We start from the raw sequence: 25,998 nt of genomic DNA on the forward strand, positions 1-25,998 counted from the left end.
AAGGCAACCCTTCTGTCCTTCAGAAGGTGTGTCCCACTCTGTCTGCTTGAAGTCTGAAAGATATCCTGGCAGTGAAGTCACTTCCCTGAGAGCTGAGCTGCTGAAGGCGGTGATAGGGAGGTGCTTTTTCCTCAAAGCAATCACTCAGTTTCAGAGAAAATCAAATGGGAATTACGGTAAAGACCTTGGTGTGTGCACTGGTGGCATTAATTTTCTGTCAAGTGGCATAGAGACATGAGTCATCCCCAAGTGGAGGGTGCGCTGCCCTAGCTCATGGTCCTCTCCTCAGAGTGTCACCCACCGGTGCTGCTGCAGCTCCTCAGGCAGTGCTCACCTGTGACCTGCCCGTGTCCTGCCTCGGGGACAGTCCTGTGCTGTCAGGCACTGCCAGAGACGTGGCTTTCAGGGGGAGGCAGTGTGCTGTTACTCCTCCTCAGGAGCAAAGGCATGGCAGAGTCAAACTCTCTTTCTTATTTGTTACTCATTTTATTAATCTCTTCTATACTGACCAACTTTGTCGAAAGCTGGTTTGCACATATTTTTCTCAGAAATTTTCTCCTGGAGAATGTGAGAGAATTTGTATCAGTGAGCTCTCTGTTAGCAGGGAGAAAAGAAAATCAGGTCCAGCATCTCCTGGGTGTCAGCAAGTGCTGAAGCATTCCCTGCAGCCCGAACTGCAACTCTGTGTTTCCTTTGCCAGAACTGCCTTCTGAGGCAAACAGGCTTTGAGATCATCAATAAATGGCATCAGAGGAAAAATCACCCTGACTTGAGTCAGAAAGCTGCTTCTAAAGATGCTCCACTGGCAATTTGTCTGTATGAAAGAACATCCTGAGATGGTTGCACAGGATGTGTTCTCCCAATATCCCATACTATGTTATCCTTGTGCACATCCACACCACAGGGAGACTATGTAAAGGAATCAGGCTATTTAGGAAAATTTCTTCACATTTGAAAGGGGCTTTAAAGCTGTCATAATCAATACAGTGATAGAAACAAAGGCGAAATAGTGGTCTTTCATTTTCCTTCTCTCCCAAAGTTAATGAAATATTTGTTATTGCTTTTGAAAGAAACAGGCTTTTATCCTGAAAATGTCTTGAAACTGCTATACCATGTTGCTGTTTGAAAAAGACAGAAATAGGCTACTGTTTTGGAATCAGCAGGTCAGGAATTTTCTTTGCCTGTACTGATTTTTAAATATTTTTTCCAAATTTTCGCTATAATTACTGTGATGAAACAGCAGCTAAATTTTGGTCTTCTCATCAGGCCTTCGTTAAACAATTCATCTTTGGTTTGATGAAAGCAGTGTGCCTGGCATCCTATTTTCAAATTGCCTCTTGAAATTGTCTTGTCTTCTCTTTAATACAAAGAAATCACTGTTATTATATTTTTGTATGATTAGCATATGACCATCTCCTTTTCTCTATTGAAATAGAAACTCAAGGTGCTTTTATAACTTTGTTGATGGTATGTTGTGATGATCATTTCTCATATAATACTTCTCAAAAAATGTATGCGTTAATACACTGAGTTTTCCAGACTCCTTTTGAGAGACAGGAGATTAAGTGGTAAAACTGGTGGAATTAATTGTTGTGAACAGATTATCCAGCCAGTTTATTTCATTTTGTGGTTGGCAAATCATTTTGAAACTGACTGGTTTCTGCATTAGAATACTTTGCTCATATAAAATTCTCTAAAATTACTGGTCCCACAGCTCAGACTGCCAGGAACTTGGTTGTCTCCTGGTTTATACAGACCAATATACAGAGTAGGATTTCCCAGAGAAGTCTCAGGAATTGTTCTTAGCAGATCATTCAACTGTAGCCATGGAAATAGGAGAGCAGTGATGCTCGCAGTCACTGAATTATCTCAGCACGAGTGTCTCCCCAAGCACCAGAATGCTGAGGAACCCACATACCAAATGTTTAAAACTAAAAACCAAGGGACAGATGTAATGGCATGCATTTAGCAGTACTGTTTAATTCCCTTTTTATTTTGAAAATACTATGTTAGCAGTTTTTAAACCCATGGTGTTGGGCACCACAGCCTGTCATAACCCCCCAGACAGCAGTGGGTTGGGAGGATTCACAGTTCCTTTCTGCTCTTCACTGCACTCTGCCAGACAATTCCCTCCATGATGGGAGGCAAAAATGCTCCCAAATCAAAATCTAATTGAAAAGTTATGAAAGGTATTACAGAACTCCCCAACTCTATGGAGGGATGGGTGGTTGAGTACTAATCAATTCAGAATATATTTCTTTTGGGACCAGCACTTACTGGCAAGCAATTATTCTTTATAAGATAGACATCATAATGGATTCTGCTTCCCAAGAACAAAGGCTCGAGTTTTATCTCCAAGAACAGCACAGACCAAAATGGGCATCACATTTTCCCAGCGAAGATGGGTATACTTTGATTGTATTAGTGCTGCTGGACCAGTTAGGTGAAGCTGCTCATTTGCAATTAGGATTTCTAGGCAGTAACTCTATTAATGCTCCCAGGCAATAGCTCATGTGCCAGAACCATTTATTTACATGCTTGTAGTGGACAGCCATAAGGTGCCCCTGCCCTCCCAGGAACATCACTCATGGTGGTGCTAGGATCTCCTAACACACTTACCAAGCATTAAAAGTAATCTAATTTTTTATTGCTCAGTGCAGAATGCAGGAGTCTACATGTAAATAGGACTCAGAGTCAGCTGTGTTTATTTACTTGTTAGCAAAGATCTGGTCTGGTTTAATGAATGAGATGGCATCTATATCTTCATGCTGAATTTGCTACAGGATTTGCTTTTCTGTAGCATTTAGGAAAAGGCAAATTAGTGTGTGTTGTAGCACAGCATATCCTGTTGCTAAAAATATGTACCTTGATTTACATATTCTTCTATGTATGTATACATAAATACAGATCTATCCAGCAGATCCACACATACAGACTTTGCATTTGATATTCTGATTGGAGCTCAGTAGATAAGGGATTACCTTTGGGCCCCCTCTTCTCATTCACTCTCCTCTCATGCCTCTCCGCTCCTCTCTGCTCAGTTACAAGTTGGGTTAACTCCTATTTTAGCTGAATTAAATGTGTGTTCCTTACTCAGAATTTTAAACTCTAAATTACCTAAAATTATTTGCAAATCTTTTCTGCACTGAAGCTACATACAAATATCTTTTTTTTCCTAGATTCAGTTTTGCTCTCACTTATTTGAGGGTATAGCCAGTACATCTGCACTGAAAATGTACAATGGGAAAAGCAAAACCAAAATCTCACTCATACAGTATAAATGAGTTTTATATCTGAAGAAGTAATTATGTAGTGTCATAAGAAAATCAATAATAATTTCCTGATACTTCTTCCAAGTGACATGGGAAGCATCAGACAATCTGAATCTGTTAATGAAGATTAAAACTGAATTAGTGGACATGCCAATGCAATCATGTCAAACAAAAGCTACAGATATGCCAGATTATAATTGCAGACCTTGTTTTGTGCCTTGTTCTCTCATGTGGAAGCAAAAATAACCTTATTCTCCAGTCCCTTTTCAGTCAATTTTATGAATGTTGCATTTTGTTCTTTTTCCCCACTGTACAAGCCAGGTGTTCCTTTTTTCTACAAAACAACGATACATCATTTAAGTGAAGTGCATTTTTTGAAGCTCAGCGAGTTGAGGCTTTCTCCATTTCCCTGGCTGTATCCAATCAGCTACTGGAGGCACTGGCATGTGTCATAAATTTTGCTGCAAATATGGGCCAGCTGAAACATATACCAATTCAGAGATCACATCTCCTCAGCATCCCACTAGGCAGGAAAGGAAATGAAATGTGTTTGCTGTGTTCTGCTGAAGCAAGGGATCGGAGCAGGAGCTGAAAAAAACCCCTGAATTCTTAGCAGGAAAGAAAACCTCTTTCAAAAGAAAACCTTGAGAAAAATTAACCCCCAGATCACTGCCTGCATTTTTCTGCAAGAGTCTTTTCTCAAGCAGGCTCTGAGTCCAGCCCTGCCTCCTGCTTGCAGTGGTTGACCAAGGCTTTCCTTTCTGTTGCCGCAGCAGTGAAGGACTTGTTTTACCAGCAGTGTCTGGAAAGCAGGTTGAGAATGAAAGAAAGCCATTAGTGATGGAGGAGTGCTGTGATGGGTAAGAGAGTTTCCTCTCCTTTCCACATAGAAGCACTGCCGCATGTATATCCTAGACTCATTCCTGCTCTTCTCTTCCTAGACTCATTCCTGCTCTTCTCTTTTCTGTGGGGTTTCTAGAGGTGTTTGTCATGTTCATGGAATGATTGTCTCCCTTATTAAGTCTGAAGCATTAGTAATTTTTTCAGCAGTCATCCAGGCTGTCAAGGTCACAAGACTTTATGCATGTACTTTATGCTATGGCAGGCTGAATGTTGTGTTCCTGAATTTAAAAAAAACAACCTAATCCACAGAGGATAAAGAAGTGCTTTGTCTCACAGGAGGTCTGGCTTTGTTGATTCAGCCCTTTGCCTGCTCTAGGATGGCTACATGGCATGCCCAACCTTGAGGGAGGAATTTGACACCTGGGAAGTAGGAAATGTATCAAACTTGGGCTTTTGGTCATTCTGTGGAAGTCACTCTTGACCTCTTTGACCTAGGACTATGGGTTATGGGGTCATTCTGCAGTGATTCCTGTTTTCTGTATTATTACATTTTTTCCTGACATCTATCATTCCTTTTTGAGATGCAGAGGTCAGGGTAAAGACAGCTGTCTAAATGACAGTTTCTTCTTACTCTTGGAAATTAAATGTTCTCCTAAGACTACTCTCTGTTCTCTACTATGGGGGAATGAGCAGTCTGAACCCTGAATGGTCTGAGCAAATAAAGGCACTACAAAATCCCTTAAAATGACTGTGGGATACAGGGGAGTCTGTTGCTTATGTGTTTATGTCAAGGAAATTCCATGACTGCAATGGATTTGTGCAAGCAGTTACATGTTCTCATGTAGTACGTAGCAAAAGGGCAGGGAAGCAGTAGTGAACAGAGCTTAAAAGGATTTAGCTATCCTTGGTCACTCTCTGGATTGCTTACTTTTGTTTGCTTCAGGCTTTTTCTCCTAACTGTGCATCAAGGCTATGTATTGACTTTGCTGAATTATTGAAGGCAGTTGCAAATGATGCATGAAATGAAAAATCCTTCTTCATCCTCTGCACAAACTGCCAACAGACAAGTCTGTGCAATCACTGCTGAGCTGCACCATGCTATCAGGTATACCTAGATATCCACAAAAATTGTTGGAATTAATGATAATGGGAGTTTCTGTTCTTAATATTTCCCTTACTCCTTTCAACTGTCAGTTTTAGAAGAAATGTAACATTCTGCTAGGGCAGTTGTCATCACTGAAAGCACTTGAACCCACTATAACCTTATGTTGGTATAACTGGGGCTAGCATTTGGGACCAAATCAAAGAATATAGTCATCCTTTTGGTGTACTTGTAGAAATCAGTCCCTTCATCTTCTCTCAGATTTATGAACTGTGCCTGTTAAAGGAATCTCAATTTTGAAAAGCTACATTTCCACATAGCTCCAAAAAGAAAGTCACAGCAGATGTTGAATTGAGCAGTACACTCGGATAGCAACCAAATCTGGAATTACAAGAGTTTGTCAGCAACTACGTGCTTCTTGTTTAAGTGGTGTTAATTTTAGCAAACCGTCCCTTACTCAAAGGCCCCCAACCCAAAACACTATATTTACTTGATATAGCTTGAAAATCTTCTGAAAATATATATTTTAAGAGTAAGTGGTAATGTTAGGGTTTGGAGTTTCATCATGATTGTGCTGTACAGCTGCTAACACCAGACTCTCTAGAATTTATGTGCTCATCTAGGTTTTTCAGGAAAATTTAATTTGAGGAAGTTGTGTTTATCAGCTTCCTGGCTTACTGTCAACAGCATGTTGCTTTCTTTTTAATATGAGGTGCTAATTATGTTTTTCTCAGACTTCAATGTAAATGAAATGTATTTGGCAGTTGTCAACAGCTTTGCAGAGTATGATAACGCCATCACACAAATGTTGAGGTTCTCTGAGCATGGGTTTATGCTTCTGAGTTGTGCATCTTGCAATTATATTTCACACAGTGGACAAGATCACCTGATCTGGTTTGCAGATGTTTTGGAGAACACAGAAACTGCCAGGAAATGTAATAGCACTGAACACCAGAAATGCCTGTTCTTTGTGAAGAAGGAGCACAACAGAGCTGGTCTTTAGTGAAAATCTCACAGCCTTAAGGAAGAGTTTCAATCAAATTAAGCATGAGTGCACCTGTTAAACTCCTTCTTCATCCTGAAACTGAGATCTAGGCAAAGGTAAGCCATTCAGAAGTGGGTGGGCTTCCTCTTTTTCCCAAGAACATACAGTGATCTGTGTGCCACCAGTCCCCACACCACAAAAATTAACACTTGGTCTGCAGTGGAGGGAGTTCACAGAAAACTTTCTAAAAGGAGTCTGAGCTCCAGACCCTCCTCTCCCCTGACCTCCTCTGGGCACAATGAAGGAGGCACGTGAGTCCAGAATCCCTCTTCCCTTTGCCACAGCTCTGTCAGTGATGCATTGAGAGGATCCCACTAGGAGATCCTCTTGGACGTGAGCTGCTGAAGTAACTGTTGGAGGTCTTCAGTTAGAGATTATTAAAGGAGTATTGAGCCTCTTCAGTTCCCACAACAGAAGAAAGCAATTGCAGGCCAGAAAGAAAGGTATTGGTAAAGGCTTGATGCAGTTTGGATATCAGAAGGATGGAGGCAACCTTTTCTCACAGGCCATCACATTAGGGCCAGAATCGCATTAGTGCAGGACATTCCTGCCATTTCCTTTGACACTGACAGTCTCAATAGTTGTGTTTAGAAGCTAAATAACCTGTGCACTGCTGTGCAGGAGAAAGCATGATGAAGTATTGATTGCATTTTAGTCAGTGAGAGGGAGAGTGAAAAGGATCAGTCTATTTATATTGTCTGTTTACCACCACAGATGGAGCAAGACATGGGAGGTGAGGGAAACCCTTGTTTTGATCACAGGAGGTAATTTCACTGAAGTCTCCATAGCCTTTGCAAACATGCCACTGATATCAAAACTGAAGGGTGGGCCAGAAAGGTGATGTGGGAAGATGTGTTTTGAAATTGTTAAGTCTATTTGGGATTAAAAGATTGTTGGAGTTTCTTCAATTTTGATTATCCTTTATATTCTTAGAAATCAAATCTTCTTTCAATTATATTGCATTTATGCTCTTAAACAAAACTTCCTCTCAGCTTATTTTTAGAAAATCTTGAAATGGGAGAGGCTTTTTAACATTTTTGTACTTGAAGTCATATTTTTAATAATCCCTTTTGCAAAATAGGTTTTACATCTTCCATGTTGATAAAGCTACAAGCTTTTTCCCTGTCATAATTAAAAGACATTTCTTTGACATTTCTGCCTCTTCTTTTTCCTTTAAATATCTCTTTAGAAGAAGTACTGAAACTTGCACTTTTCCTCCTGCTCCTGCCGTGCTGCCACCCCTGTTGCAGAGCTGGTGTGTGTATATTCAGCACGGCTGCTTCGTGACTGTTCCCTTCCAAAAGTCGTGCTGTTTGCATCTTGCTGGCAAAAGCAGCTCTAGGTGCTGTGTGTGATGACGACAGATCACTTACAAAGTTCCCCTCCCTCTGAACAGTATCTTTCACTGATCCACTTGTGCTCGTGTGTGCCAGTTGCCCTCCTGAGGGTGCACGGGAGCGCAACACCTCTGGGGACTCCTAAAATGGTAGCCAGGCAACAAGGAGAACATCTTTTTCCCTCCCCCAGGAGCCACTACCCATGCACAGGCATAGGAAATGAACACATATTTCTTTGGACTGCAAGGAGAGAAAGATAATTCAGATCCCCAAAGAGATCTGGGATATGAAAACGTGTCCTTTCTCCCTGCCCAAATGAAAGCAAATTGACTTCTCTAGTCAGTTTGATTTAGGTAAGCGTGCCAAGCACTACAAGTGTTGCTGAGCCCCTAAGAGGGACAGATTCCTCAGAAATGAAGATATGTCCACTCTAAGTGTTCTTTCTGGTACCCCACCGACTTATCCCTCATGATTTTAGACCATTATGTCACCTACTGCAATTTCCCTTGCTTTTCTTCTTGTGAGCACAGTAGCTGATGCTTTCTCTAAGAGTATATTTATGATTTACTTGGATGAACAATATTTTCTACATTTGAAACAGGGAAAGTCTTCTCAATCTTTTCTCCATCACACCGGCTGCACAGTTGCTCTTGGTGTCCTGAAACCAGCCCTGAGTCCAGGCACAGTTCAGGCACTCAGGGTGTGGCTGGTGCCAGCTCTCCAGCTATGCAGGTGGATGAAATGAGGTCCCTGGCTGCTCTGGGTACAGCTGCAGTAACCTTCCTGCTGGCACTTTTATGTCCTTGCTGGTACCTTGCTGTGGCAGAAACAGGAAAGCTGCTCTTGAGGCCACAATGTAAGAGTCAAAAAATATGAGAAGCCAGGGGAAACCACTTGCTCAGTGTATATTTGAAGCCTCAGAATACCTGGAACACCTCTCTTCTGCAGGGAAAAGACATTTTGTTAATGATACATGCCTTCATGCATGAAGCCTTGAAAATAGCATGTTGGGGGTAATTTGCTGCTAGTCTGGTAGAGTTAAAAAACTTAAATCAGCCCAGTGAGGTAGGAAAATCTCCAGGAGGGCATGAGGAAGTAAATTCGTGTTCATCCAGGGTTCAGCCAGTGGAGCTTTGGGGAATTCTCCACAGAGGCATCAGAAGTCACTGAAAAATATTCCAGGTGCTTTCTGCGTGCTTAACTGTAAGCACAGAAATAGCAGAGCAAAGAAAGGAAAGGCAACTTTTCCTTTCTTCAAACCCAAACTGAAGGAGAAAACAAGTTTGTGGTGACCCTTGCAGAGCTTGGAAAGGGCCCAGCAGGGGTGCCAGCTCTGGCTTTCCCATTTGCTCTGCCCTCTGCCACGCTGGGCAGTGTTTGCACCACATGCCCCAACAGCGCATTGTGATGTTTTTTCTCAGTTTAAAATTTGCTTGTATGATCTTTATGTGGAGAAAAATTTGGCAGAGCTATGTTCAGCCCCTGCCAAAATGTGTGCCTTGTCTCTTTGTTTTTCTCAACCTAATCACTGTTATTTAGTTTTACATCATTTTAAAAAAAGAAAAAACAAAACCAAAAACCACTCAGACTTTAAATACTCTGGGGTTTTTTCCAATGAATTAACATCCTAGAGTAAAACACCAATATTCTCCTTTTACCATTGTATGTATACACTTGAAATCACTTGCTAGTTCTTTCTGTAAAAATTAATTTAATTTAATTTCTTGGAAAATTGTTAATTCATTTTAATTATTTCAATCCTCTTCTGAGTTTAATTTTTTCCCCTTTATTCATGTGTTCCTTACAGTCACTGCATCCAAGTTCATGATTGCTTCAAAGCTATGACTCACATTTATGTCATAAGATACAGAATGGAGAGAAACTTGTGAGCTTTGTTTACTTTGATTCAAGATATGTTTTTGATTCTCAGTGTCAAAAGTGCAGCAGAACCTGTCATTTCTGTTCAAGACATGAGAAATATTAATAAACCAAATAAAGGAGACCACACTGGAAAATGTGAATTCCAAAAAAAACAAAAAAAATCAAAATGAAAAGCTGAAACTCAGTCCATGAAAATGGAAGGAAAGAATCCTGAATTTTTTATCAGAATTGTATTTGGTCTGCATATTTGAATGTATTTGTCATGCCTTATATACACAAAGAACAAACATAAATCTGGTGACTTTTTTTTTATTTTTTCAGATTAAGGCAAGAAACAAACAAAAAAAGAAGACATAAACAGCTCATTTTCTTCTTTATTACTGTGTAGTTTTTGACTTTGATGGAGTGACTTCAAAGACGTTACATTTTTTCCAGCACAAGAGTAACATCAGACTCAAATTCTTCATATACAAAAGAGCTCTCCTTGAGTCAGAAAAACATTTTCCATCTCGAACTCTTTTTACTTTGTAAAAGGAAACCTTAGGTCTCTTCTCCTAAAACTTGTCATGAATTTCAATATTTTTAAGTTACAGTAAAGAAAAATCCATGTGCAAAATCTATTAGAGGTCAAAGGACGCAAACTCTGTAGGAAGGTTAAAATGAGAAAATTAATCAGAAAATTGTAGGAAATCCTCTTATAAATGAAAAATTATGATTTCTGTCTCAGATTTGGGGTGGTTTGTGGTTTTTTCCAAAGAATCTCTAAGGGAAAAACCCCCCTCAATCCCAGTAGCTGGTCTCTGGACAGAGCATTACCCAGCTGTTCCCAGAAGTCCTCACTGCATAAATTTTGCTTTGGAGTCAAATCACTCAGTCACACAATTTGCTACTTTTCAGATTAAAATGGTTCTGCTGAGATGCCCATCTTCTTTTCTGAGAAGTCATTTGGTTTCCTTTCATAAGCGTAGTGCTGGGGATTTGCAGTGGTGATTGTCATAGGATTTTCTGTGAGGTTTTTTTGATTAGGAAAGACAACCTGCATCAGTTTTGAGTGAAGTCTGCTCACTGCTTAAAATAACTTACTATGCAAACCTTGACTTATGTTAGAAATACAGAAGAGGTGTAACACCATAATTTTAACCACAGTTTCTATTATCTGGACATTTAAAGAGTGATAAATATTCTTAAATGCAATTGCCTATTTTGTAGAGAAAAATTTCTACAAATTTGTCTTTATTCAGTCAGTAATTAAGGCAAAAGAGGTGGTTTCAGCATTGGCATAGTTTATTAACTATCCATCTAATTCTATGTTTTGGAGACTAGGTGGTCTTCAACAAGGCATAAATTGTGATTCTACATTGGGGCATTGAAGGGGAGGGAGAGTAAGCTTTGGCCAATTCTGTTAGTGTAACTCTGTAGAATAGTTACTCAAGTGAAATATTTTCATCAAGAATGGACCACCTTAGTATTCAGCCTTCAAATGCATATTTGATGCTCTTTGAAGTAAATAATAGAAATTTCCTGTTGGACTAAGTATGTCACTGGTTTTTGGTTTTGCTTGGGAGGGAGGAGGCAGGCTCTGAACAAGAGGAATAAGGAGGAAAATATATATCAAGCACCTGATAAATGCCTCTTGTTTGCACAAATTTCTAGAAAGAGGCCGACTTTCAAGTGGGGAAATGGTAAATTATTTATGGCACTCTGTTTCTGCAGATGCAAAACAGAGATGAATTCTTGTATAAAGGGTGAATGTGGATTATGGGACAGCAGACAGATGGAAAAATCAGTCCACAGGACACACAGACTGCCAGAAAGATGCTTCTTCCTTCCAACCCAATCCAATCTATCCAATTTTGACTTCAAAATGTTCTTATCCTAGGCTGGCTCTGTTAGATCTAGTGCACAATCTGAAGTTTCAGAAGGATGTATAGCACCATTGAGCAGTACTTGTTCACTGAGGAAGATTGGCACTTGAATGTGGTGACAGGTCTTTATAAATGGCAGTGGTGGGTGGCAGAGCACTTCATAGGAAAATTAAGAGTTTTTATTTTTAGGAAGGTGGCATAGCAATGTGCTAAGAGACAAATCACGAAGCAAACAGAAGTGGGCTAGAAGAATACAGGATATAAACAAGCTATGCAGGACAAGTGGATAAAATTAGAAAACTAGAGCAAAATTTCTGACTCAGGTGTGAATCCAAAAGCGTGTGATTCTAATTGATGTTTGTCTATCCAGAACAACTAAAAAGGACTAAATAGATTTTCTAAAGCAAAGAAAAATCAAACTTCTGTCACTGGAAATACTTTAAATCTCAGCATGTTTGGGTTTCTGAAGCTTTCTGGCTGGCAGAGCATGACTGGGACTTATGGCTGCCAACTCCACATCTGAACCTTACTAGCATTTCCTTATTGGAGTCTGAGAAATGGCCAGGCATGGGGAGGTGATGGGAGAGGCTGGGTCTCGGGGCAGCAAGGCAGCTTTGTATGGGAAACTGCACCCCAAAGAAGCAGCTTTCTGTAGGAAAAACCTGCCCCCATAACAAGGCTTTGTGCCTAGTTGCAGCCAGCCATGTCCCAGAGTGGTTATTTTCCTGTCTCCTCATCTTTGCATTTTGTAATGGGGGATGGCAAAGCACAAAGATGCCAAAATAATGTACAGGTGAATAAGGAAGAAAGAACAAAAAAGGAACTAAAATACCTTCTAGATAAGATGTGTCCATTTATCATAAGCATGGCACCGACCAGACCTCCCTTTCACCCCAGAAGAGTGGCTGTCCTACATTTCTCTCTGATACAGCTCTCTTGTGACACCTTGGCTTGTCAGGAGCACTCAGCCCCATGGGAGGTCTCCCACATGTGTGCTCAGGATAGGAGCTGCAGTCCTCAGTCTTGTGTAAAGATTATTGTAATTGTGGTGTCTTTGGGCTGTAAGAGGATCATTAGTTCCCCAATGATCTTAAATGTTTGTCGTTCTCATTTCAATTGATTTCCTAAACACAGGTTGCCCTGGAACTGGAGCATATTGCGTCTCTAAGGAGCTGGATACACAGTTTTTCCTTCTGTCACCAGGCAAGAAGAAATGCTTGGTCAATGAGAACTGCTGGAGGAAAGGTGACTCTGATGCTTTCTTGTTTTGTGAAAGTATTCCTTTTTAACTCTGTCAAAACAGCTTCAATGAGAATGGTGGAATTTTTTCCTGCGTTTCTCATGAATGCAAAATGTCCTCTGCACTGCTGATTCCTCATACCTCTGTAACTTTCTCATTACTTTTTACCAGAGTTCTTGCCAGATGTGTAAATCAAAAGTGTTTCAGACAGCTTATAGATGTTCTGGGACTTTCTGCATTTTTCACAGTTTTTTTCTTATCCTCCTTCTTTCATTCCACCTTTCTAAATGCAGCTCACTGGTATATGCCCATCAATGGCTCCCGTCTTTTACAGAAAACACTATGATTCCATGAAAAAAATATTAAAGGATGGTTTTATAAATTTTCAAAGACGGGGGAAAACAAAAGAAACACATAAAAGCAGCTTGGAAGTGGGTGAAGCTGGAAGTTCTAGTCTGAGTTCTTATTGATTTTGGGGGAAGGTCATTTGGAAAGGATTCCGTAATAGAAAAACCAGTTAAACAGAGATATGTGTTTTTTTAAATTTAGTTATTTATATGACATTTTACTCAGAAATCCTGATGTGCATCTGCTCTCCTCTTCACCCGTGCACTTTCTGATCTTCTACCTGTGGAAACTGCTGGACTTCATTTGCCACATGAACAGGAATTTTGCCTTCCCGAACAAATTGACATCAGTTTGTGAAAAGATGACACAATATTAAACCTTAATGGAAGGTGTTGGCCAGCCAACCTCCTTATTTCCTTGGATTCTTATTGGTCTTGCCTGTAAAGTCAGGAAGATGTCTTCAGAAGACTTCATCTTGCCTAATATGTTAGGGAAAATGGGCATTTGGATAAACCGTCCCAGCTTGTCATGGTATCAGAAAAGACAAGCTGACTTTGCTTAATTGGTCCAGAGCAGGTTTTACGTTCTAAGTATAGCAAATGAACATACAGAAAGGTTAGAGGTTAGGAAATAAAACCTTGTACAATAATACTAGAATTTATTCCCTGAAATGGTTTGTACGGATTTCATTTAGGGGTATTTACTAGTTTAAAACCTCCTGAAAAGGAGAAATACCTTTGAAATCAGTGTTTTAATTTTCTGTGCTTTTTTCTGAATGTTTTTTATTTAATAAACTACATTTGTAACAACATTAGTGAGTTTAGCTTGTAAGCCCAAATGCTTACTTTTGTCTGACAAATAAACTAACCTCCAACCAAAAATAGCCTATTGTATCTGAGAGGATTTTCTCCTGTTAATTGAAAATGAACTGGAACTAAGCTAAATTGCTTGAATGTTTAATCTTTCCTTGCTACACTAGGGTTACTAGCGGGTGCAAGCACAGACACATTTCTAAACTGAAATAACAAGCTGTTTAGTGTTTCAGCTCTGGTAAGTGCTGAGAAGGGCAGTGACCTGTAATACCAGTAAGAGTTTGAGCATTTCCAAGTCCCAGGCATTCCTGCTAAAAGACAGCTTCTCAAAGCTTACATTTGTTTGCAGCTGAGGGAAATGTTAAAGAAACTTCTTGTAAGAAAGTGGATTTCCTTCGTCATTAATGTAGAGAGAATTTAATCTTCAGAAAATCAAGCTAGTCCTGCAAGCAGGAAAATATAGAGGTTATTTTAAGGATCAAGCAGCAGGATAGACTGGATCTCCTGTCCTGAGGGAAAATTGCAGGAGCTGCAGCTCCCTGTGGCATGAAGCCCTTGCTAATCCTCTCTAGGCATGTGCTCCCTATATTGTCAGGGATATGCAGCATGTTCAGGCTGGTCTTGCAGATAATGTATGTGGGGGCAATTCCCATGGGAGACTGAAAGGGGGAAATTGCCCTGCATATAGATGCAGATAGGTGGTGATTAGGTCCTGCTCTTGGGAACAGAGAGGTTGGGAGCTGTGTTCAGCAGAAGCTGCTGGCCAGGGAGGAGAGCTGGAGAGGAACAGGTATCTCCAGCTCAGTAAGGAAGAACATACATGTCCACTGTACACATTAACTAAAATCAACACCACACTTACACAGAGAAGAGGCAGCAGCTCTTTAAACATTCTCTAAAAAACACTCCAAACACACCTCCTAGACTCCTCATTATTTTCACTGACAGGCAGTTCCCCCTGTCTTGCAGCACTTTACAACCCCTTTTTAACATTTCCTTTTCTATCCTTCAGGTACAGGTGCTGTTTCACTCCACTGCCACAATTAAAATTACCTAGACAGAGGCAGTACAAAGGTGCTCTTTACTCTCTTGTCCCTCCAAGCATGGACATCAAGAACTGGATCCCTAGCCTGCTGACATCAATGGGAGCCCTTCCATTCACCTTGTGGAGTCTGTGCCAGGCCAAGAAGGAACACAGATGAGAGAAGGCAATTTGGCTGTCACATTTTCCTTTCATCAAGAGCTTTACATGGACAAACTCTTTTTAATGTAACTTCTTCTGCTGAGTTGGAGATTTTTGTCCCTGTGAATTTCCATTAATAACAACAGAGGTTTGCATGCAATTCCAGGATGGGTCTGAGAATGCAGTGAAGAACTAGAGTTACGTGGGACATGTCTGAGGTAATGGATGTTTTTATTACTTTTTTTCTTCATTTGACAGCTGAACTGGAGGGAGAGAAGTAAAATCAATTTGGAGAACAGCAAGTGGAAAATGAAGGCAAATGCAATGTTAGCATGGTGATTTAGCTCCAAGCAGCATCTCTGTGCCCTGGCACACAGCAGTGGGGCTGGAGTCGTGTCAGGAGGCAGAGGGCTGAGGCATGACCTTCAGGTGACAGCTAAAGCACCAGTGTCACTTTGGAGACAAAGGCAGCCACGGCACAGGGAAATGGGCATCATTTTGGTGGCCTGGGTGTGATGGGAGACAGGATCCAGCTTTCAGTCCCCAGTCTAGGGAAGGATGTGTAGAAACACCTGCACTCATCACAACTGCCTCATTCCCAGCCTTCCTGGGGTGTCAGGAAAGAAGAGATCATCCTGGAAGAAAGAGAACTTAGCAGAGCTAGAGACTTTGGGCAAGGGCGTAGATTTGGTCTTCTCAAGTGGCTGTAGAGTTTTGACTTAGAAGAGGTAATATTTAAAACACCGTAAATTTCTCATGAAATGTCAAAGTATCTTTCAAAACAATGCATTGGTATTTTCTCCCTTGGAACAGGTGCCAAAACATTGTTCTAAGGGTGTGACTCTTGAGCTGTCAGCTTTCTAAGGAGGAAATGGACTGAGTGACAGGTAAGAAAAAAAATAATGATTTGTCTCCTTCCTTTAACCAGACATCAGGATGGCAGTGGTTGGAAATTCAGCTGAAAGGCTCACATTAAGTAAACCTTCTGCCTTCTTCCTGTAGCACCTCAGATATCTTAATATTTGGAGTGTCATTCAGAAGTTGACTTTATTTTGATAAGGCCGTGTCCCCGGGATGATCAGGATCATGGTCAGCCTGTAACAGCTTAATGCATTGTCAGAGAGGTGTGTGAGTGAGGCTTGTGAGTGATGGCCAGAGAGCCACCTGCTCCCTAGGATGACCTCCAGAGTGAGTGGAATGGAGAAAGGAGGCAGTGCCCACTTCCCACACACCAGCCTGGACAAAAGCCAGTGATGAAACGAGATTTTTTTCTTTTTTCTGGACATACAGTCAGGATACCAATCACAAGATCACTGTGGGTTTTTTACTGAGTATGCCTGACAATAAAACTGTGTATATTTAACTCCTTCAGGTTATTGTCTCAGTGGAGGTAAGAGCTAATTTACACCACTGAGACTTCCACTGATTCTATCAAAGTTCAGAAAATGTCTTTGAAAAATTCTAGAGTCTAAGAGGGAAACAGAAGGAATAAATATAAAGTTAATTTAGACAGAAATTAATAAACTGCATTTAACTTTTTTTTTACAGCTTAACTTACAAAAATTACACCTTGCTTTAGGTCTACTGTAAGTTTCCTGTTCTGCCAGTCAAAAATCCTTGGAAAGTGGTTACCTAAATTGGGTGCTGAGCCCTGCTGCCCATTGGACAGCAGAGAGTGGTACCAGCCCAGAAACTGTGGAACAGGGCACAGATTGGGGCTGCAACAACAAGTTTTTCTATGCTCTATTGCCCCTCAAATCCCATGAAATTCTGAATGTGTCCAACAGTGGTTGCTTCTGTGTCAAGCTATTGTTGGCAGAGCACCATTTTTTTTTCCCTTAGATTGGAAAACAATAGCAGTGCTCAAATTTTAAAGCTAATCTTTTTTTCTGGAAGTCAGCGTGGTGTTAAATCCAGTATTTGTAAGTTTTGTTGTTGTTGTAATAACTGAGCTATTTTAGCTCATAATCCCAACTCATCAGCTTCCATTGCTGATAGGCTGAAGATGTCACTAAACAAAATATCTGTTTAGCAAACCGTCAGAATTTGTGGATGATAGGAAGCAGATGTATCATTAAGCACTAAATGGGAATATCATTTACAGTAGTTGTCATGTTTCATTTTGATAAACTACAAAAAACCCACGTGAAAGATGCAGCCCTGTGTATCCACTGCTGAAAGCAGTATTTTGAAAGGTAACATTATGATAGTCTGCTGGGCTGGCAAAGCTAAGACTTACTAGAAAATATGATATATGGCCCAAGCATTACCATAAAAGATAACAAAATGTGATCTGATATATGAGCTGGTATCCCATATAAAAAGCTCAGAGAAAAGAAGCTATAACAAATACAATCTTCAGCTTGTAGAACTGGGACACATGGAGAGCAGAGGCTTGACTGGGACTGGCCAATTGTCATCAGCTATTTGTGGACTTGGGGCTGCTGTAGACCAAACTTCCTTCATAAGCACTGACTGTCCTTGTAGCTGAAGAAAATTGTTACTGTCATTTTTCATAGCCTGTAATGATCAAATAGATATTAATGTAAATAAGAAGACACACTGAAATATTCTTGAAATGGTTCTGTTGTTGGGGAAAAAAATCCTTCTATTTACCTGTCATGGTCTTGTCACTGTCACTTGAGTGACAATTTACTGCTTCTAATGCCTGCATCTCTTTCACCTTTCCCTCTTTTTGAACATTTTTCCTCCTTTCTCCTTTCCCTTCTCCAATTTAATCTCATTTTTAATGCCAGTCTACATAGGATGCTCATCTTCTAAACCACGAGTTAGTTGAAAAGAAATACTTGGAAATGACATGCTTCTTGGGGCTGTTCTAATTCCTGTTTCTGCAGTTGGTTTTGTTAAGACTGGCTAAGATTTCCTCAAAATATTTCTCAACAACTGTATTTTTCTTTCTTTCTGGAATCCCTGTTTAGGTATTATAACCTATTATGCCTTTTCTTCAGGTATTTACACTTCTTATTATCTATCTGAAATATGTAATATGTATGAAGCAAGTGGAAATCACACTACATTATCATCATAATTAATAATAAAGCTCCTTCTACAGTGGCTGATGATCTGCTGCTGGAAAAGCATAGAAAAACACCACTGAACTGTGATACAAGGATGGGTTATGGCTTACTAGAGCAACTTTGTGTGAATTGTCTATCCCATTTGCTACTCCATTTAAGTAGGGTGAATACAGGCAAGAGCACTAATGAGGCTCTTCTGAAACGTTAGACTGATACTCATTGCTAAGACCAGAGCAAATATTTATGATTTATCATTGTAACTCTGGAAACAACAAGGATTTATATCAGAAGTACTAAGTACCAGCAAGTTGTTATTTTATGGAAGAGACCATACTCTCCATCTGCTGAAACACAGCAGTGCAGTGTCAGAAAGCAAAGTGATAGGCATGGAGGCAGGAGACCAGCTCATCTCATGTATATTATGTGAGCAAAGGGGACTCCAGGAGGAAAACAAGGGCATTGAAATGAGGCACTTTTACCCACTAGAGCTGAATTTTTTTATGGAAGACTATTAGGAGAGTGAGGGGAAGTGGCAACCATACATACACCCATGTAGTATGGCAGGTTTCCAGATGGGTCACAACATCTTCAAGGCAGGGAATCAGCCTTGAGGAGAAAAGGCACTGGTCAGTGAAACAAGTGTACCACCAACAACTTCCTGGGGTGGTGGGTATTATCTAAAGCTGTTGGGATTCACCAACCTGCCTGTGGAGCTGAGGTGGACTTGCTGTACTAATGCTCCTACCATGCAGCAGTGGCTGAGCAGAGGAGCAGGTGCTGGCTCATTGCTGCCCTGAACTGTACCTATAAGCCAGCCACAGCCCCTGACTGGCAACACCTCTGTATGAAAACAGAAAACACTGATTTTTTAAATGCCTAATGGCCCTAGCTGATAAAAAGTGCTGCCAGAGTGACACAGAAGACAGTGGTGAGGACAAGCATGATGGTTACGGATGGTTCTTACATGCAGAATGATAGAAGTGGCTCACATGTTACTCGTTATGCCAAAAACTGCTGGGTCCAGTCTGTGAGACAGCCTCCTTCGTGCTCTCAATCCCCTCTGAAGCTCACAGCACAATTAATGATAAATGAACAGCTATCAAATTAATTTCATGAAAGCAATAAGAGATCAATATACAGTGCAAGTGTTAAACAGTTAACTGCACGTGACTAATTGTGCTCAAAAGATGGGGTGGTTTTGTTCTGCTGACATTTATAAATGGTTAAGCCTTCATTTTCATAGTTTATTATGTCAGATGAATCCCTTGGGAAAGTATTTTCCTTCCGAATGATGTTTAAATGTCTATAATTCTGTGCTGAGTGCAATTTACCAACAATTGTAGTGCTTTAAAATGTACAGTAGGCTCCGTTATTTCTGTATCAAGCAACTTGACATTTAAGATAATTTGTTAACTGTAGGAAAAATATGTAAACAATGTAATTTTCCTGTAAACAGTTGCCATGTAAGACGCAGTATAATTGGTAACCTCTGTCGAAAGCACGAACAATGAGAGAGACTTGAGAATGTGGGTGTACAAAATGAAAAGCACTACCGTAGGCTGCATCTACGCTGGGTCTGCTCAACTGGAAAAGTAAAACAAGCTGCAAAGCCTGCTGCTGGAAAAGGTGGTTTTTTAGAGGAAAAAAAATCCCACATTTTTCCTAAGGCTTGTTCATATTCTTTCTGCCAGGATGTGGCAGAAGCCGGTGAACCTGTTGGGTACGTGTCCCTGCCAGGTGGTGATGGCAGCAGTGCTGGGGCTCTACACTACACCTATTTGGGACTCAGACCTCTGTTTCCATGGGAAATATGGGTGCAAAATAGCCATTTCCAAAGATCAAAATGACTCACTGTGCACTACAGCTGGTCAGTGCCAGCGCCCTGCCAGGTTCACAGTGATGGAGTGCAACAGAGCTTGGGTCTCTCTTCCCAGGATATCAACATGGATGACCCTTAGTTAAGTTCTCAGCAGCCCAGTCTGCTTTTTGTGTGCATTTGTGCTGCTGGAAGAGAAAGAACCCCCTTTTTTCCGGTGAACAAATGTATAAGGATACAACCCTATGCATCATAGTGAAATTGTTTTCACAAGCATGGTGAGAGCTGTACTGCGCTGTACACACACTCACAAATACTTTGGTCAATAAAGAGAAAATATGCAATCACTAAAAGCAACACATTCAAAGAATTTCCTTAGAGGTGTATAGTGATATGGTTCTTCCTTAGCAAGAGTTTGGAGAATAAATCATTGTTTTAAAAAATTGCTGGATGCTTCATAAGCTGAACCAATGCAGCACGTATTCATTAGCTCACTGCAATCATTAATACTCTGTGGGCTCTAGTTCCTAAGTAAGCTGCTGAGAGAGGAGAAAGAGGATTTATTCCTGGAGGCACATTGTTCTGAGTGCATCCTTCATCTGGCCAGTGAAAAGATTCATTTTCCGCTCCTATTCACTGTGCTTTCTTGCAGGACTGCCTTTTGTGGAACACCTCTCTGTGCAGGCCTAGGCCTCTCCTGGGCGATAACTAGGCCGCCAAAAGCCTTCCCCATCCACGTGCCCTCCCTTATTATAGCAGCTCCCCTTTGTGGATGCTATTGTCCTCTTTATTTCTCTGGAATCAAAATCAAATGCTCTGTTTCTCCCAATTCATAGTGCTGGAAACATGCCTTTCACAGAAAAGATCTGTATCTCTGGTTCCACTAGTTATCTGCCTCAGTACCACAGTCGTCGTTCCGAGTCTATATTATGAATCCTACCTCTATTCAAATTGTGCTTACACTGTATTTAGAGGTACGTGGAACGTTTGCAAGCACCTTATCTTTATTTAAAAAGAAAATAAAATTTTATTCCCTTCTCAAACATGGTGGTTTAGGGGAATAAGGTTTTATGTGCTCCTTGTGCATAGTAACAGTGTTGCTAGGGCGCCAGTATTTCTTCAGAATCTCCTTCAGCTGAGGTTTCATCTTAACATTTGTCAATGCGTTCAGTGAGAATAAAGCAGAGCATTAAAAAAAACCAAAAAAACCCCACATCATTCACATTATTTTAAACTTTCTACAGATTCAAGGGTAATGGTAACAAGGCCTTTTCTCTCCTCTCACTTAGACATGGTGCACACCAGCTTTGTGCTGAATAAATGAAAACAGACTACTATTTTGTCTTAAAAATATGTGCAAATGATGTTTTTGTCTTCATAATCAAGCTTAATTACCCAGTGGAAAATGCTCATTTATCACAGAGAACAGTAATGAAATAGGTGTGTTTGAATGATAAAAGTGGGAGGTGTTTGTATTTATTTTCCTTCTGTCAAAGCTGAGATTTTGTAGAAACAGGGGAGCTTTCCTCACAAGTGACCAAGATACACCATGTGAGCCCCCATCTAACCAATCAGCACTCCACAGGCTTGCATTTGTGCTCACTTTCAAATGCCCAAGGATCTGTGTAAAAACGAACTTTTAAATATTCAGTATACTCAGTAACTACCATCAGGGAGAAACAAGTGATTGCACTGAGTAGTTTTATTTACAAAGTTAATCAGATTTAGTTCCTCTTTTAAGCCCTTCAGAAACATTATGACTACTCTTTTAAACCATGAAGGTCTGGTCTTCAGGCATGTAAAATGAGCATGGGAATCAGATACTGGCCAGGGCCTGCTATTTGCAGCAAAGAAAGGGACGGATGGGAAAACTGCATCCTCACATTGATTCTTTAAGGCCATATGATGTTCCTGTAGGAGGAGCTTTACCTGTTTAAGCTGAAATACATCTGTGTTATTTCGAGCAAAATCCTGACTGCATCTCAACAGAGATGCAATCTAGTTCAACCAAGGTAATTTTCAAAATACAGTCACAACATAGGATTTACTCTTTTATTTAATTGGTTTAGTGGAAGATAAGATGGTGTTGCTCATGAACATGTTGTTTTGTTTTTCTTTAAAAATCCATTAACTTCTATGTAGGTCTTTAAATATTTATAAGATCTAAATAATCTTTTAAAGCATCCTCAGAGAAGACATTGACTCTTTTGGTTAAATAGTTCTTATTTTTCTGGTAGGGGAAGTGTTTAAGTATCCAACTAATCCCCCAATTTAATCACAATATTTTTATACTCAAATGTCTGTTTTATGTAAGCAAAGAGAAATACAAGAGAAAAAGTTGTTATATTTATGTGTAAACTGACTTACTAGTTCCGTGATGGGGATATTATGCAGTGATTCTGGAGGTGACTGGAAACTGAAGATGCTTTTAAATCAACACCTCAGGAACTTATGCCCCTCTAAATATATATTTGCCACAAAAATACATTTGGTATAAATATTATATAATATATATACACCTATATATATAACATATAGGTGTATAATATATAAATATAATATTTGCCACAAAATATTTCTCATCTTCACTTTTCTTTCTTAGAGCCATCTGAAGTGCTCAGGCTGTTTGCAACACAGGTGCTGGAGAATAAGCAAAATCACCCATGAAAGAAGCCGTGAAGTTTGTGGTGAAAGCCAAAATTAGAGCCAGTTCCAGAGATGAGTGATAACTCCAGTTTCCACAGCACCTTTGTGCACAGCTCATGTGCTGCAAGCATGGTCTAACAAAAGCAAAGGTATGCATTTCCAGTAGTTCACACTTTGTGGAGACCACCTTACCCCTGACTTCTTGCAGCTGCAGAAGACACTTCTCCACAGAAAATATTTGTTTACCAGTCCCTTGCACAGCCAAAATCTGGGAGGAGTGTGAGGGAATGGGGGGATGTGGGGTATGTCCAGCTGTCTGTCTGCCTCAGATGCTTTTACACTTGTGCCTGCATAGCACAGGTGAATGAATAGAGGCTCATGGGCTGCATTTTTCCTTTAGTTGGCTCCTGGTTGGCTTTATTTGGTTTGCTCTTTTGCAGAATGGTTTTGGTTTCTTTGCTTGTTTGTGTTAACAACAGAAGTGCTGCGCCTCTGCAGAGTTAAATTAAATGCCAGGCTTGGGATGTCTCATTAGAACAATTAATTGTGCTTTACAGATATGGCAAAGGCAGTCTCCAGGACGGTGCAAGTTCAGCACAGTTTTCCTGCATGTTTGGCTTGTATGGAGCCCCTCAGCTGAAACCAGTATTTCTTGGGCGTATCTCGCTGAGAAGCAAATCTGCCTTTTGCAGTTGAGCCTTGTTTCCCCTGCCCACTGTATTGCCCCTGGCAGCTCTCTGGCAGCCACAGCAATCAGGCACCAGCGGAAATCTCCTCACTGGGGGAAAATAATTAACGAGAAGAAGCAGAACCATCCATGCACATGACTGCACCCTAAGAAGATGTTCACAAAGACGATTCTTATTAATGTTCTTAAAACAAAACAGGCACTCTAACTGTAGCTAGCACCAGTGTAAGCACAGGATATTTTCCAGCATTAGCCTAACCCTGTGGTGATAGCGATAAATGATTCTCCATTTTTTAAATCAAGAGACAATACTCTTTTTGGCTGATTGAAGTGTTTTTATTGGAAATAGTTTCCAAAAATAACCTGTCTTGTTAGTACTGTAAATTCTGCAGGCTAAAATCCTTTTATTCTCATTAAATTAACTAATTACTGTCTCACTGGATCAATGGATTTAGGAGCAACTGACATAATCTTGCTACGAAAGGAAAGCTGCCAAATTCCATGACTTTGCTTAAACCTATTACCCTGGTATCTGTGCACTGAAAGAAATTTATCACCATGTAATTAATGGTTTTAGTTGGTTGATTGTTATATCAAAAGGAAGCAAAGATTTAAGGTTTGAGCTAAGCAAACAAAAAAGGCACCAGAAGAACTGCATATGCAGTTTGCTAATTTAAGGTGGTTTTTTCCAAATATGAGAAAATATTTATGGGGAAAAAAAGCCCCACAGAAGGTTCTGTGGAAGGCAGATGCTGTTCAGGGTGCTCAGCAGCAGTGTTGAGCTGACTGGGGGCAGCAAAGGTCCTGGGTGGGCTCCAGGAGCTGCTGGGGTGTTGGTGCTCTCTGGCACCCACCAGCTCCAGAGAGCAGGGATTTGCACACTTGACACTTGTCCCAGGAGTGCCTCTGCTTGGCACAGCCAGGCCAATGTCAGGATGAGGACCCCGTACACCAGGGTAGGGCTTAGCTGACACTCTGGGCCTTGAGCCCCACAGCTATTGCTTGTGGCACCATTAGAATTCCACTTATATGCTTTTTTTCCTAGCTTTGCAGTGGACTATTTAGGCTCCTGTCCTATGTGAGAAATCAAAATAATAGGATTTTATGGTATTAGCAAGCCAATTAATCTCTAGAACAGTTGATCCATAAGGTAGGAGGACTAAATTTTAGAAGGTTAATGGTGCAAATAGGCAAAGCCCTTTCTCAGCTGCAAGCACTGTATTCTGTCCTACTCCTAGCTTAGCTGTCCAAGTGGGTTTATTATGTTTGCTCAGCTTTAATCTATACATGTTTTAACATAGTCTAAGCTGTTTTTAATTTTAAACTAAGGAACCCTGGCAAATCTCTTTCAATATAATTAGAATTTTCCCTTTAGTTTGCTGTTTAGTCATTATTTTCTTATTTCTGCTTTATTTTCTGGTAGATAAATCCTCTTATTCATTTCTTTCAATGAAGCTTGAGTAAAGGTCATTTAAATTGATTCACCTTTCTTATCTCCCTTGCGCTTATTCTATAATCCTGCTTTCCATTGTGTGGAGGAGAATAGCTTTCTTTTCTCTGATTGTTTCTGCTAGAAGAAAAATGATAACCTTTTATTAAATAAATCTGGGAAAGCTGTGCTCCAAATCCATATTATCACTAGCTTGGGGAAACAAATTATTTCACAAACTTAGCAAAAGAAAACATACAGCACTTTTAGCAGTTTGCTGTTAGATGGCCTGAACTTACGGCCTCGAGCCTCGTAAGTGATTGAGGGTAATACTTCAGTATAATTTGCAAGAGCAAATACAAAATCTCAGGCAGCCAAATTCAGTTGTGAAGCCCTGTGGAGGTGGAGTGCACCAGTGACCTCAGTGGTGCTGGCTGCTGGGGCACACAGCCACCCAACCTTTTCCTGTTAGTCCCAGATATTTCCATGTTTAGCAGCACTGTCCAAACTCACCAACTTGTCTCCTAGTGCACAGCTCATCTTCTGGAGCTATACAAGGCTTCAGCTTTGAAGGGAATGTTCCTGTTTCAATTCCTACCCTGAAATGCATACTTCTTCATGGGACAGAGCAAGTTTAGAGACTCTTCAAAAGATAAGATATGAAAATAATAATGAGTGACTACTTAGCTTGCCCTGAAAAATCACCTGAGTGCATACTGTTATCTTCTGTTTATAGTCAGTTGATAAGAACGTCTGTAGGCTCCTGCACCATTTTCTGACTCTGTTTCAGAGAGATGTGTTTGGTTTTTTTTCCTGATCAGGTGATGTTCTGTGATGTAGGACAAATTTTATATGAATAAAATGTGGTATTTTCTAATACTGGAATGTTTAAGGAAGCAAGAGGAGGAAATGTAGGATAAAGCCATACAATTAGGAAAATAAGAACAACCTAAACTAATCTGTTAACAATATGTTCACATATGTAAGGGTGTATTTTCATCATTTTAAACAAATCAGAATTGCTTTTTATTTTGTTGCCAAGGTTACTGAATTTTGAATAGTCTCTAGAGGGTGGTAGTTTTAACTCGTTGAATGGCATGGTTTAATATTAAGAATATTCTGATAAAAGCTATCTTAGCTGTGGAAAATCACTTCTTCCTTCCAAAACACTTAAAATCAAGTTGCCACAAGGCTGATAGGGATGCTCCAGATGCACTTCAGGTGACCCTGCAGTGAGCTGGCCATTGCCTGGGGAGGGGTTGGGAGGCCAAGGGTAGATGTGTCAGGCACAATCACTTGGCACAGTCAAGAGCAGGGAAGGTGATGTTCAGAGGAGAAGAAACAATCTTTCAGATCAATATTATAGGCAGAATACAGAGAAGTGAGGGAAGGTACAGAAACTCTGTCCAGAACCACAGCAGTGATACGTATACAATAAAATCTTACCCTGTAA

General features: G+C 40.4%; 1 long non-coding RNA gene across 1 annotated transcript in view; it reads left to right on the forward strand.

Moving 5' to 3' along the window:
* Nucleotides 1-25,998, forward strand: part of LOC125328769 — a 67,320-nt gene that overhangs the window by 16,393 nt on the left and 24,929 nt on the right. Inside the window, exons 2-5 of the long non-coding RNA XR_007204856.1 lie at nucleotides 12,480-12,590; nucleotides 14,758-15,146; nucleotides 15,742-15,815; nucleotides 22,385-22,577. This is a non-coding gene — a long non-coding RNA (uncharacterized LOC125328769). The remainder of the gene's footprint in view (nucleotides 1-12,479; nucleotides 12,591-14,757; nucleotides 15,147-15,741; nucleotides 15,816-22,384; nucleotides 22,578-25,998) is intronic.

Source organism: Corvus hawaiiensis, chromosome 7, assembly GCF_020740725.1.
Source record: "Corvus hawaiiensis isolate bCorHaw1 chromosome 7, bCorHaw1.pri.cur, whole genome shotgun sequence".
NCBI lineage: Eukaryota > Metazoa > Chordata > Aves > Passeriformes > Corvidae > Corvus > Corvus hawaiiensis.